The sequence below is a fragment of the Epinephelus fuscoguttatus genome, linkage group LG9, assembly GCF_011397635.1.
Source record: "Epinephelus fuscoguttatus linkage group LG9, E.fuscoguttatus.final_Chr_v1".
Classification (NCBI taxonomy): domain Eukaryota; kingdom Metazoa; phylum Chordata; class Actinopteri; order Perciformes; family Serranidae; genus Epinephelus; species Epinephelus fuscoguttatus.
This window is the reverse complement of record NC_064760.1, coordinates 4,794,002-4,809,005: the sequence shown is the minus strand read 5'-3', so window position 1 is coordinate 4,809,005 and position 15,004 is coordinate 4,794,002.

The window sequence follows — 15,004 nt, the reverse complement described above, 5'->3', positions numbered from 1 at the left end:
ATAGGTCCCTGGGCACCTCTTTGTAGCTGTTGTGCATTTTTGTATCTTTGTAGTCGTTTTGTGTCTCTCTGAAGTTGTTTTATTTCACTATGGTTGTTTTGTGTCTCTCAGTAGTCGTTTTGTGTCTCTTTGTAGTTGTTTTATTTCACTATGGTTGTTTTGAGTCTCTTTTGTAGTCGTTTTGAGTCTCTTTTGTAGTCATTCTGTGTCCCTGGTTGATGTTTTGTGTCTCTCAATAATCGTTTTGTGTCTCTTTGTAGTCGTTTTGAGTCTTTCCATTGTTGCTCTGTGTCTGTAGTTGTTTTGTGTCTCTTTGTAGTCGTTTTGAGTCTTTCCATTGTTGTTCTGTGTCTGTTTGTAGTTGTTTTGTGTGTCTTTGTCATTGTTTTGTGTGTCTCTGTCATTGTTTTGTGTCTCTTTGTAGTTGTTTTGAGTCTTTCCATTGTTGTTCCGTGTCTGTTTGTAGTTGTTTTGTGTGTCTTTGTCATTGTTTTGTGTCTCTTTGTATTGTTTTGAGTCTCTTTTGTAGTTGTTTTGTGTCCCTGGTTGTTGTTTTGTGTCTCTTTGTAGTCGTAGTTTGTGTCTTATTATAGTTGTTTTGTAGATTTTGTGGTGGTTTTCTCAGGATCACACATTTCCCATAATGCACCTTGATAGTGTCTTCATTAGTGCCTTCCTTCCTTTTAACAGCCATCTCCAGTTTGACAGCTGTTGCAGCTGTTTTGGGGGGACAAACCATAAAACAGGAAGCTGAACTTTAATGTAAATAAAATCAGTGGCGTGTCATTTTAAATTGTGTTTCCTGTTCCTGCTCTGTGTGTGTACTTCACTGACCGTCGGTCACAGGGGGACTCTCGCTAATGAATCAGTGCAGCAGCAATCAGATAATTTCACAGGTCGTTTCTCCCTCATAACATATTGATACAGTCATTTAAAGGACACTTCCGCTCCGCTTTGTGCACTCGCTCGTCCTCTCCTCGTCTGATTTCCCCAACCATCTGAACGGGGGTGGTTACAGTAAATCAGGGGGGTCACAGTGAGATAAATGGAGGGTAGCTTATGATATGGTGAAGTGTCCCTGGAGGTTAATGTCCTAAAACGAAGTGGTAGGATTAAAATGTTTGTCTGAATGTGTGGAGTAAAGCAGAGACTGTGAGACTGACTACTGTGATCCGGATATCAGGAGTCCTTCTGTCATTGATAAGATGGTGACGTTTTACCACCTGCCTCATCATACTTCCCTCTATTAATTATCACAGTGACACCTGCTCTGACTTTTAAAGCGCGTTTCCTTTTTTCCCTGTTTTCTAAATGGTTTAAATATTTTCTTCAGCGTTTCTTCAGTGTGTATATAAAATGAGTTTGTTCTCTTGACTGTGTTCTCATATCTGTTGTTGCTTTCTCCAAACTATTTAGTTTTCTAACATGTTACCATGTTTTCATGAATTTTGTGACATATAGTCTTAGGAGTTTTGTAGGTTATCAATGTTACTGTATAATACACTCTCTTTTCTTAAGTCTAGACAGAACTCTCTCTGACACCACGAGGCTCGAGACTGAAGCTTCGTCCTGGTTTTTTATACTGAGCTCACTGATTGGTCGTCTCTCACAGGTGCACTCCATCAGCTAATCACAGGCAGCAGGTGAAGCTCACAGAAGTCACAATTACAACATTTATTTCATTCATTTATTAAATATTCCTAATAATTTTTAAACCTTCCAATTAGATTCCAAACTTTAATTAACACCACAGTCGAAGGTGTCATCATCAAATATCATTTTTAAGTTTAAGTTTATTCACTTTATTAATCCCCCCTGAGGGGAAATTTTTATTTCATGCTTAAAAAAAACAACGTGAGCGGAGTGAAAAAGATCCCATTTATGCAATTTACAGTGAATGTATTAATCTAAACTCATTACTACACACAGTAATATATATAAATTTACATTTATTAATGTGTGTGGAAGATAATTTTCACGCTGACACGTCAGCCTGACAGAGTCGACTGCTAAAGAAACACAAGCTGTAAAAACATGTAGAAACTCTTTTGCTCACACAGACTCAGAATATATTTAAAATGTTGTGGTCAGTCGGTCCAGGTTTTCAGTTTTCACCCACGTGTGACAGAGGAGCTCAGCTTCTGCTCACAGGTTTTAAAAATGAAACCAAAAAATGCATGCAATTAAAAAAAAACAAACAACTTTTTGGAAAGAACGAACTTTCTGAATCTGGAAGTGTAACGTTCTCATGCTCCACAGAATTTATAGTTAAGAGGTGAAAGTTCAGGACTTTGTTTTTTTTATCACTGTTGACTTTTTCAGTATTAATCAGAGACCTCCATATTTCGCAAACATTAATGGAGAGCTTTTCTTTTTGTTGCTTTTTGCTATTTGTGGATTTTGTGGGAAAACTAATGGTTTCATCATAACGTTTATATGAACATTTTGCGGATTTGTTCATTATAGTAAAAATCTAAAAATCTATAGAATGTCAGTTAAGTTATCAGAGAAAAAAAATGCCATGCCTAACAACAACATCCAAGAAACATCAGATTTTAACATAAAATAACTTTATTCAATGATTCACTGGTTTAAATCACCTGGGGCCTGTATCACGAAGCAGGATTAATGTCTCAGCGAGGTAACTTCAGGGTTAACCCTGGGTTTTCGGTCTCACGAATCCAGTTCAGTTCTTAGCGGGGTAGATCACCATGGTAACTTACTCTGAACGGCTATCCTGCTCCGGAGCAGGGTAAGTTCAGGGTTAAATCTGATCCTATAAAAAGCACCACCCACTGGCCAATCAGCTGTTCGGAAAAAAAATGACTCCGCTGACAGAAATGCAGCCCAGTCATGACGGGAAGTTTAATTCATTTGATTGATTTTGATTTGAAAGTTTATTTTGAACATTAAAAAAGAAAAGAAAGCAACAACAGACAATGAAAAGATTGTTCACAAAGGAGTGGAAAGAAGTTGAAATTTCATCCCACCCCTTCATAAGAAAGAAACTGATCATTTGCGGACACTTAATAGCACCATTAATTAGTGCCAACATTTTGTTTTGTTGGAGGAAATGATCCCTGTTAAAGATAATGGGCCTAATTGACAGCTTTGCTGCTGGAAATGTGGAAAGTAGCCTATCATGTCTACACTTCATGGTGTTTGAGGGATTTTCCTTTTTGTTTTTTAAAGAGGGAGACTAGGTGTATTTTTGTGCAGCTGTTAATTTCTAACACAGCTCAATATCAGGATGAGTTTACTCAGACTATCAATTTGGTGTTGATATGATTTAATTGTGGCGTCGGCTTTAAGCTTTATTGTAGCATATATAACTTTATGACAAAGAAGACCAATTCATCAGACACAATGATGTTAGACGATAATTGTAATACACGCAATTCATCTGCGCAGCATTGATTTCATGGGATTCAAGGGTGTGATCAGTGTCAGATGTACAGGTACAGGTACTGTAGCTACTTGAACCAGTGATGAGTCATTTAATCTACACATCATTTTATTTGCTACCTTGTTTTGTCTTGATTTTTCCCTCTCTCCTCCTCTATTTCTTCTTTCCCTACTTGTTTCTTTTTCTTCTCTATTATGTGATTTCATTGATGTTTTGACAGGGGAATTTCTTTGATAAGCTTTTAGTGGCTTCTAACCTCTCCAGCACTTTTCTTTTTTTAATCTTGGTAATTTTATACTGTCTGTTTTTAACATTATGTGCAAATAAACTAATCTAAACTAAAACTAAACATTATTCATACTGTTATGCGTTGCCATGCATGTTTCCTCCTCCTGCAGCTGCCACGGTGTTGGCCTTTTAGTAGAATTAATCTCTGATCCTCACGAGAAATACTTTTTTTCCCTCACATACGGTGCTCTGTGAGGACGCTCAGTGACGCTGCGCTTCTCTCATGATTGTGATTGGTCCGCTGCGTGCACGTTCACAGCTCTTGATAAAGCAACCCTGGGTTGAGCTACCGAGTTGATATCCGTGATACCGATTATCCTGATTGCCATTGTTAGGGTTAGTCAACCCAGGATAGGTCTGGGTAACCCAGGAAAGGTTGATCTCGCTTCGTGATACAGGCCCTTGGTCTGTTTTTTTCTGAGAGAAAAAGAGCTCTGCGGATGATTCAGATCCTGACAAAAACCTCCTGAACAATGAACACTGAGGGAATTTAAACATGGGGGTGTATGGGGATTGACTCACTCTAAGAGTCAGCCTCAAGTGGACATTAAAGGAACTGCAGTTTTTGGTACTTCAACTCAACCACGTCGAAAAAAGCCGTCCTTTCATGCTGGCATGATACGCAGCCGGTCACCGTTATTGTTTAACGGCACCAGGTGGCATCAGGAGGAAATGTGGTGGGACAACAACGAGGTCTGAGCTGGGTGGGTGGGAGGGTTGATAAATTGGACCAACAACCACTGACTTTCACCTGGTGTTTGCTTCCTATAAGACTGTAAATCCAAATCCTGTTCTTTTTTCCTAAACCCAACCACATGTCAGTGTTGGCTGAATGTAACCATGTGTTGACATTGTACCAATGTAGTGCATTTATTTTGAAAGAGACTGTATGTAAACTGTACATTTCTTGTGAAAATGGAGGTGTATTTGAAAGGACACAATGCAAGAGACTGATGTTGACACGGCGCCCCAGAACGTCAATAACCAACACACTCAGGGTACCTTGGACGACATATGTTGATGTGGAAAATCCATGACCAAACGTGAATATGTGACGAGGTTGAAGTGAGAATGTGTTGCTTGCTTTGGCCTCATTTTTCAGGCTGCATCTTGACTGCACACCTCCAACTTAGTGAGATAACCAGCTCCTTTCGTTTGTTCACAGAATGATGGAAAAAGGCCAGTTATAGCCTGACTTCTTTAATAAAACTGCAATAGTTTGTTTTGCTGCCATCAGAACTCTGTGACCTTTGACCTCTGGTTTCAGTGCTCTGCTCCTGCTGCTGTGTGTCTGTACAGTGACTGTTTGTTAGAGACAGTAGACTCTGACGTTAACGCTCTCAGACAGACGCACTCAGAGACTTCCACCTAAATGAGTGTTAGCATGTCAGCGCTCATTAAATTTCACCACAAACTGAAAGCGATCTGCTCTCAGCCTCACGGTCACATGACGATATGACACACATGACTGACACGTGTTGATCGTCGAGGCGACATCATGTGAACAGAAACTGTTCTGAAGTCAGATTTTTATGAATTATACAAACCTGCAGAAACAGGCTTTAAGAGAGAGTTGATCTGTTAAAATCCCACAGGATATTAATTTTTATTATGATGTGATCTGCAGCCACGCATCAGAGAGACACTGCAGTTAATGCGTCTTTAAATATACAGTTAGATCAATAATATATATTCCATCTTTATTATTTTTAGCCACGACATAATGGTAACATCCATCAGTCAGTCAGTCAGCCAGCCAGCCAGCCAGCCAGTCTGTCCTCCACTTTGTTCCAGACTGAAACAACAACTATCGGATGAATTGTCATGAAACTTGGTGCACACTGATGTTCCCCTCAGGATGAATTGTGATAACTGTGATCTTGTTGTGCGTCTGTTAGTCTCAGTTTCTTGCGAACAGATGATGTGTCCAGTTTTAAACAGGAAAAAGCAGAGACAGGAGATGGAGGTGTTCACACCAAATGATGCACACGTGTGTCGTGTTACTCGCACGTAACGCTAGAATATTTTTTGTTGACTTGCTTCATATGCGCGTGAAATCACTGAATTGGTCGCTGAAGTTCACTTTTCAACTCTCAAATGAGCGTATGATGTGAAATTGCACTACTTGCTTCATTTGTGCCGTTTAATTCATGTACTTTGTGTCCATCGTGTTGCACGGGGAATTTGTGTCTTATCGCATCTTTACATTGACTTTACATGTAATTCACTTGCATAAATTGTTTTATTCGTGCCCGGTGTGGCAAGGCAAGGCAAGTTTATTTGTAGAGCACAATTCGTACACAAAGTAATTCAGAGTGTTTTACAGAACAAGAAAATGCATTAAAATCACAATACAAAATAAAAACATAAATAATCATTATAAAATGAACTTTAAAAGAGAAGAGTGCAGATAAGATCCTTTCAGTCATATGCACAGTGAAATAGAGCTGTTTTGAGCCTAGATTTGAACATTGTCAGAGTAGAGGCCTGTCTCACATCTTCAGAAAGACTGTTCCAGATTTTAGCTGCATAAAACTGGAATCCTGATTCCCCATGTTTAGTCCTGACTCTGGGCACCAGCAGGAGGCCGGTCCCTGAGGTCCTCAGAGTCCGAGATGGTTCATATGGCACTAACATGTCAGAGATGTACTTTGGTGCTAGGCCGTGGAGAGACTTGTACACAAGCAGAGCTGCTTTAAAGTCTATTCTCTGAGCCACAGGAAGCCAGTGTAGAGACCTGAGCACAGGACTAATGTGCTCGTACTTCCTGGTTCTGGTCAGGACCCGAGCAGCAGCATTCTGGATGTACTGCAGCTGTCTTACGGCCCGTTTGGAGAGGCCAGTGAGCAGGCCGTTACAGTAGTCTAACCTACTAGAGACAAATGCATGGATAAGTCTCTCCAAGTCAGGCTTAGACACTATACCTTTGATTTTGGCAATGTTTTTTAGATGGTAAAAAGCTGCTGATGTTATTGATTTGATGTGGCTGTTAAAGTTCAAGTCTGAGTCCATTATTACCCCGAGATTTCTAGCCTGATTTGTAGGTTTTAGAGAGAGAGACTGGAGGTGACTGCTGACACTTTCTCTTTGTTTCTGTGGACCAAATACGGTGACTTCAGTCTTGTCTGAATTTAGCTGGAGAAAGTTGTTTTGCATCCACACACTGACCTGTTGGATGCAGTGACAGAGTGAATCCACTGGTCCATATTCACCTGCTGTCAGTGAGACATAGATCTGAGTGTCGTCTGTATAATTGTGGTAGGACACATTATTACTTTGTATTAAGTGTGAACACAACATGAGGTATAAGTAACCGCAAACAGATGATGTGTCCAGTTTTAAAGAGAAAAAAGCAGACAAATAAGATGTTGAACAGCCTGCTGAGGAAACACAACTTAGTAGCGGAATAGTGCTGCAAAAACTGAATAATGAACAATTGTTTTCAGCTGATTCTAATTTGATTTGTTTTCTTTTCTGGTCAAAACAGTCAGTAGCAACCTAAAACAAAATTATATGCTTATGCTTAATACTATTCAGTTAAATGAATCACTTCTTCTTCTTTGATATTTTTGTCATACAGGTTTGCAATGATGCTTGTTGGGTAACGTATGTTAATATTGTCTGATGTCAAGTCTTAATTTGATCATGTGACAAGATGATATGATACAGTAGCTAGCTTAGGTGCATCACACACCAACAAAAAAAAGACATCCTTTCATGTCCTTTCACGTCTGCAGCGCCAGGTGGAAACACAGCAGGACAACAACGAAAGTTATGGGTGGCAAAAAGTCGAGCAGGTAGATGGGTCAAACAACCATCGACTTTCACCCAGGAGCCAAACCCTGTTTTTTTTTTCCGAAACTCAAAGACATGCGTGTGTTAGCTTAATGTAACCACATGCATTTGTTGTTGAAGGAAAAAAAACCCACCAAATTTCCATGTTGTATATTGACATAGTACCTTTATTTTGAAAGAGACTGAATGCAAACTGTACATTTCCTATGAAAACGGAAGTGTATTTTGAAAGAAGACAATGCATGTAACAGGCTGAAGTTGACACGACATCCCAGAACATCAACAACCAACACACCCAGGGTACCTTGGACGTCATATCTCGACATAGAAAGTCCATGACCAATGAGGTCAGTGTGAGAATATGTTGGCAGATAATGTCATTACTCCGTAGCCATAACATTGTGCACTCAACATTTATTTACTTCATGATAAATTACTAACCAAGAAAAAAAAAGCTGTTATATTTATCCTTTAATAAAAAATTGTGACTTGTTTGCCCTCAGTGTTAACTTTTCCCATGGTATTGCAAATAGTATGGAATATTGATATTGTTCAAGGTACTGTATCAAAATTAGAAAATACAGTGTCATGACACTTTAAGATCAATCAAAATGAAGATAAGATAAAATAAATATATTTAGTCTGTGATTTTTTTTAGATAAAAAAATGTCTGTAGTACACCCTGGTCTCTGTGTCAAGTCAAAAATCTCAGGAAAATCTGATGCAATGTGATTTAAAGTCTTCAGGTGTTTTCCTCTGGTTGTATTTCTGTAGTCTGTCCTGTATTAATATTCAGGGTGGGGGAGGGTGATGGGTGTGTTGGGGGGAGGTGATGGGTGTGGATGATGGTCGGGGGTGATGTGGGAGCTGAAGGGCAGCTCGGTGGCAGCTGCTCGGCGGTGCCGTTCTCCGGGTGTCAGTGTGTTGGAGGAAAAGGTCACCTTATCTAAAGACAGACCTGCAGCTCTCAGACAGGTGGCTCTGCCTGCTGGTCCAGATGTTTTTTTGTCCTCTTTAGCTTCCCGTAGATGTAGTCTGTGTTGACACGCGGTGACCTCAGCAGGAGGCGGAGGTCTGATCTTCAGCTCCTAACACATGTTCCGCCGTCACTCTGAAACGTCCTTTTTTTACTCTCATTCAACTTTTCTGCTAAATGTTTCTGCACTTTTTAATTAAAGAGGATGAAGAGTTTCACTGATGATCTGAACAGGATATACTGATGGACAGGGGGTGGACAAAATAATAGAAACACCTGTGTAATATGATGATGTCTACCGTCACAGCTCTGTGACACGTGAGGTTTATAATACTTCTTATTTTTGTTGACAATGATTCAGAGTTGTGTTAATATGGGACAAAGTTTCTGCAGCTGTTGTATCAGATTGTATTTAAGTGTGACATTTAATTTCTTTAAACACCATAAATCTATGAAATAAATTTTTGAAACAGTTCTCAGCCTTAACAGACTCAATTTGCACAATGATGATTGTTAGAAATTATAAAATAAAATAACTTAAATTTTACATTAATGAATAAACCTACAAGTGACGCAAATGTAAATTTATTTTATATATTAAATGTTAAATCAGGTATATTTAACTTCCCATTCATCTTCTTCGTGGTTTTGTACGGTGCCCTGGATGGCTTTTGCCTTTTCATTTTCTCTTTCTTGTATCCCTAGTTTGAAAAAAAAAAATCTTCTTTTCTTGAGCTATAACGTTGAATAATGGCCAGAAAAGAGTTTTGCAGAACATTATGATGTCACAGTGAAGTTGACCTTTGACCTTATGTCAGCACGTCATTATTTTATCCTATTATACATTTGTGTGAAATTTTGTCATATTCAGTGAATGAATTCCTGAGATACGGCCAAAAACATGTTTTGTGAGGTCACACTGACTTTAACCTTTGACCTTCAACCACAACATTCTAATGAGTTCATTTGTGAGTCCATGTGGATGTTTGTACCAAAGTTGAGGAAATTCCCCACGTCTCTTTTCCGATATTGTGTTTATGAAATAAGATGGATGTACAGTAAGATCACAGTGACTTTGACCTTTGACCAGCAAAAATCAAATTGGTTCATTGTTGAGTCCAAGTGAATGTTTTTTGCCACATTTGGAAAAATTCCCTCAAACTGTTCTTGAGATATTACGTCCACAAGATTGAGATGGATGCAAGGTCATGGAGGCCTTGACCTTTGACCACCAAAATCTAATCAGGTCATTGTTGAGTCCAAGTGGATGTTTGTGCCAAATTTGCAGAAATGTGTTCTTGAGATATCGCGTTCACAAGAATGCAATGGACAAGATCACAGTGACTTTAATCTTTGTTCAGTGCACTAACTAAACTTTAAATATCACACACACACAAAAAACACTGATTAAAGTTTCTGATAAAGTTATTATTTATCAAACATTTCATGTGTATCATGTTTAGATGTATAGAAAACCTTTTTTAATTTGATTTTTCTCCAATTTTACTCCATATTTCATGTATGAAATGTGAAAACAAATTATCACATAATTCACACAAGCAGATGTAGTTCATTATATTAAAACAGCACTAAGACGTGACATTGTATATTTCACGTGTGATAAATTCACGTAGAGCAGGTACCTGGGATTTTGAGATCTTTCAAGTGAAGAACATCATTTTCACACAGTTTGTCATAACTTTCAAATGTAGACATTTTGATTTTTCACATGGATGTGTGAATTATGTTGTGCATTTAATGGTGTAAATGAATTGTGTCAAAAACCCCTAAAAAAGGCCACATGTGATGAAACGATGGGAGTCCATCTAACCCCCCAACCCCCCACCCCTCCCCATCAGTGCATGTTTCATCAATAAATGATCAGTATAAAATAAATAAGTCATCCTGACATGTATGACAGATGAATAATGGAAACACTGTTTTTCTTTATGTTTCTCGTCTCTGAACTCGACCTGAAGGCTTTTCAAATTAAAACTACACATCACACACTCGCTGCTCTCTGTTAAAACATGAACTCTGCCTCGATCGCTCATTTTATTTGTCTGCATACCTTCAGGGGAAATCTGAGTTTCACAGAAACAAACACAAAGAAATGTAAATCTGTGAATCACAGGCTGGAAAACAACTGAAATTAAGTTTAAAAAAAAAATCAGTTTCTCAGACTTTAAACCTGTTTATAATTTACACCACTTCACAATTAAAGTCACAGTCACTGAGTCATTGCTGAAAAACTCTTTACAATAAAATATTTAGATGTGTCTTCTCAAAATGACACAGGACATGAGGAAATGTTAGCAAAGACATTTTTAGAAAATAGTATATTCAAATCATTTGTTTTTAGTGGGGACGTCTGTGGAAAGTGACAACATTTGTGTAAAGTGGGGACATTTCTTGAAAATGAGGACATTTGTGTGATTTGAGGGCCTTTGTGTGAAGTGTGGACATCTATGGAAAGTTAAGATATTTGTGTAATGTGGGGACATTTGTAAAAAATGAGGACATTTTTGGAAACAGAGCACAGTTTCTTAAAATGAGGACATATGTGTAACATGTGGACATTTGTCTAAAATGAGGACGTGAGGATGTTTCTTGAAAGTGAGGACATTTGTGTAAAAGAAAGGACATATGTATAAAGTGGTGGCAATTGTGTAGAGTGGGGACATTTGTCTAAAGTGAGGACATCTGTGTTAAGTGAAGACATCTGTGTGTCATGAGGACATTTGTGTACAGTGGGGACATCTGTGTAAATTAAGGACATTGTGTATGGTGGAGACATTTATGGAAAGTAAGGACACTTGTGTATAGTAGGGACAAGTGTGTGTATAGTGAGGACATTGTGTGAAGTGGGAACATTTCTTGAAAGTAAGGACACTGTGGGAAAGTGAAGATATTTTGTGTACAGTGGGGACATTTGTGTGATTTGAGGGCCTTTGTGTGAAGTGTGGACATCTATGGAAAGTTAAGATATTTTGTGTTATGTGTTATGTGGGGACATTTGTAAAAAATGAGGACATTTTTGGAAACAGAGCACAGTTTCTTAAAATGAAGACATATGTGTAACATGTGGACATTTGTCTAAAATGAGGACATGAGGATGTTTCTTGAAAGTGAGGACATTTGTGTAAAAGAAAGGACATACGTATAAAGTGGTGGCCTTTGTGTAGAGTGGGGACATTTGTCTAAGGTGAGGACATCTGTGTGTCGTGAGGACATTTGTGTATAGTGGGGACATCTGTGTAAATTAAGGACATTGTGTATGGTGGGGACATTTATGGAAAGTAAGGACATTTGTGGAAAGTGGGGACCTTTGTGTATAGTGAGGACCTTTGTGTATAGTGAGGACAATGTGTGAAGTGGGGACATTTCTTGAAAGTGAGGACATTTGTGTAATATGAGGACATTATTATAATGCAGCAGGGACATTTGTGTAAAGTAAAGACATTTATGTCAAGTAAGGACACTGTGGGGAAGTGAAGATATTTTGTGTACAGTGGGGACATTTGTGTAAAGTGGGGACATTTGTCTAAAGTGAGGACATTTGTGTTAACTGATGACATCTGTGTGTCGTGAGGACATTTGTGTATAGTGGGGACATATGTGTAAATTAAGGACATTGTGTATGGTGGGGACATTTATGGAAAGTAAGTACACTTGTGTATAGTAGGGACATTTGTGTATAGCAAGGACAATAGTGGAAAGTGAGACATTTTTTGAAAGTGGGGACATTTCTTGAAAGTGGGGACATTTGTGTAATATGAGGACATTACTGTAATGCAGGGACATTTGTGTAAAATAAAGACATTTATGTTAAGTAAGGCCACTGTGGGGAAGTGAAGATATTTTGTGTAAAGTGAGGACATGTGTACAATGGGGACATTTCTGTTAGGACTGAACAGCAGTTACAGTCTGTGTGGAGGACAAACAGTTTCACTCTGAGGATTTGGTGACTCCACATTTGGAGAAGCTGATGTTGTTGTGATGGCGACATCTGACCACCGGGGGGCAGAAAACATGTATACACACACACACACACACACACACACAGAGGACAGACCTGATGCTGTAGGACAGACATGAAGACATTTTAGAATACATTTACATTCTGAATACATGTTGTCTGGTGCTCACTTCCTTCAGAGGGCTGCTGCAGAGTTGATTTCCTGGTTTCAGGTTTAGATTGGGGAGAATCTGGTCCTCACAAGTGTAGAACTGTGCACAAACATCTGTTCACACGGTCACATTGTGGGGACTGTCACTGTGTCCCCATGAGGTTCCTGTTTGAGGTTCAGAGTTGGTATTTTTACAGTTCTGCTCGGCCTCCAGAGAATGATGTCAGTCAATACAGCGTCCTCACAAGTCACATATAATACACAGTGTGTGTGTGTGTGTGTGTGTGGTGTGTGTGTGTGTGTGTGTGTGTGTGTGTGTGTCTGAGAGGATAAAGGAAACACATAAAGGACAGAATAAAGTCTCTACTGTGTCTCTGTACCAACACACACAGCGGAGCACAGTAAAGACAGACCGCAGAGTGCAGAAAAGGAAACCAGTGCTCTTTATGGTTTCTATTTTTCGTTAACATTTGATGTTGTTTCTTTAAACCATAATCTAGCTTCATGCTACTAATTGTAAACATCAACAAAAAACAAAATAGTGTTGCACATAGGCTCCCATGTTATAACAATTGTCCATGACATCTTAAACACAGTTCGTACATACCATAAGGTTTGTCTTCAGATGTCACAATGACATCATGTTATTATCTGTAGGTAAACCTGCCTCTCCCCCACAGGGCTGTAGGCTCCACAGGAGTGTTAAAATGTGTTTGTCTTGTTGTGTTATTGGGAGCCAGAATAGAAGGAGTCAAAACCAGCCGCCACTGCCCGTCATCAAAAACAAAGACAACTATGGCTAAATGTGATAAGACCAAAGGACTGGACGGAGGCCATCATCAAAAATGCTCACATGTGCAGCACACACTTCATATCAGGTTAGGGAAAAAGTATTTCCTGTTGTAGGGATGAATAAGGTTATGTGTATTAAAGAGTAACTAAACCCTAAAACCATTTTTTTCAGCTGATAATCATCGTTTCTGGTTGTAAAGTAGTGTTACTGACTGATCCTGCTCAAAATCTTGACAGTTTAGTGCAAACTGTTGAAAATCTACATTTTATTTTAAAAATGTGGTATGGAGTGCCCTCTACAGCTTGAAACCTGGTTACTACATTTGAATTTACATTACATTACATTGGAGGCGAATGACTCTTTTTCGAGGCGAATGATGTCACTAACCGTCCACGCTAAAGCCTGCCCTCCTCCCTTTACTCCTCCTCCCCTTACTATAAAACTATTCTGTCCACGGTTATCAAACTGATATCGAGTAGGTTGGGTCATAGCAGAGAGAGTAGTAGAGCAGAGAGAATAGCTAGTAATTTGTCGAATTGTATTGCTAGCATAGCGTATTTTAGTGTAGGTTTACAGTTAGTAGTGTGTTTATAATATTTAGGTTAGTTGGTCAAGGAGAGGCGCCGAGGCTCAGGAGTATATGTGCAGGGCGGCGAGGGAGGGAGGGGTGGATGGATGCGGTGGGCTGCTGCGCGGTGAGCCCAGGCTCCCAGAGAGGGAGAAATAGAACCAAGTAGGATAAAATAAGTCGAAGTGTGGAGAAGGGGACCGGCTGAGCTCCGGCCGCCTTCCCTTCTGCCCGTGTGACACAGTTAGGAGGGGTTTTCCAAGCCACCATCGGCACACAATGAAAAGCCCTCTCTCGTCTCCCCGCAGCGAGGGACAATCTTCACTCCGCCCCCTTCCTCAGCTGCTTGCCTGTCCCCGGGTCGGCCAGTCTGGTCCCGTTGGTCAGTGTTTACTTATTCAAGTAACACTGGCGGTCCCGGAGAGTGAGTGACCTGACATGGTGCGTTGGTAAATTCAGTCTGACGCTCTACACTAAAATGAGAGCCCTGTTGGTGGAAGAAACGCAGCGTTATATTTCTACATGAATGAACCAACGGTTAAGTTAATCACACATTCACTCCGCTCGGCGCTCTGCTGCTCCGTCTCCACAGACAGAGTGTCCAGAGTGCGCTCTGCCACTCTGAGAGTGCGCTGCTCTGGATAACCCAACGCTACATTCAGACAGCGCTCTGAATTTATGAACAGTACAGTTTGTGTCAGAGTGCGCTCCCACACTCAGAATGAGTGTTTCTTAACACACCACTCACATCATCTTCCTCCATTGTCAAAAAAAACCAACAGAACTCGCTAGCTAACGTCTGTGGAGACTTGTTTTGCCTCCAGCTAAGCCCCGCCCACAAAAAAACGTCATACTGTTTCCTAACAGTAAAAGGGTCCATTAGGAGTCCTAACCAGAACATACTCGATGTCTGTTATATATTTGCATGTTGTTGGTGATTTACAAATGTCATCTTTAAAATCTCCCATGAGAGCAATTATGTCACGTACTGGATCCAGTCAACTGAGTATCTTAATGTTCTTAAAACAAATGGAATAATATGGTGGTC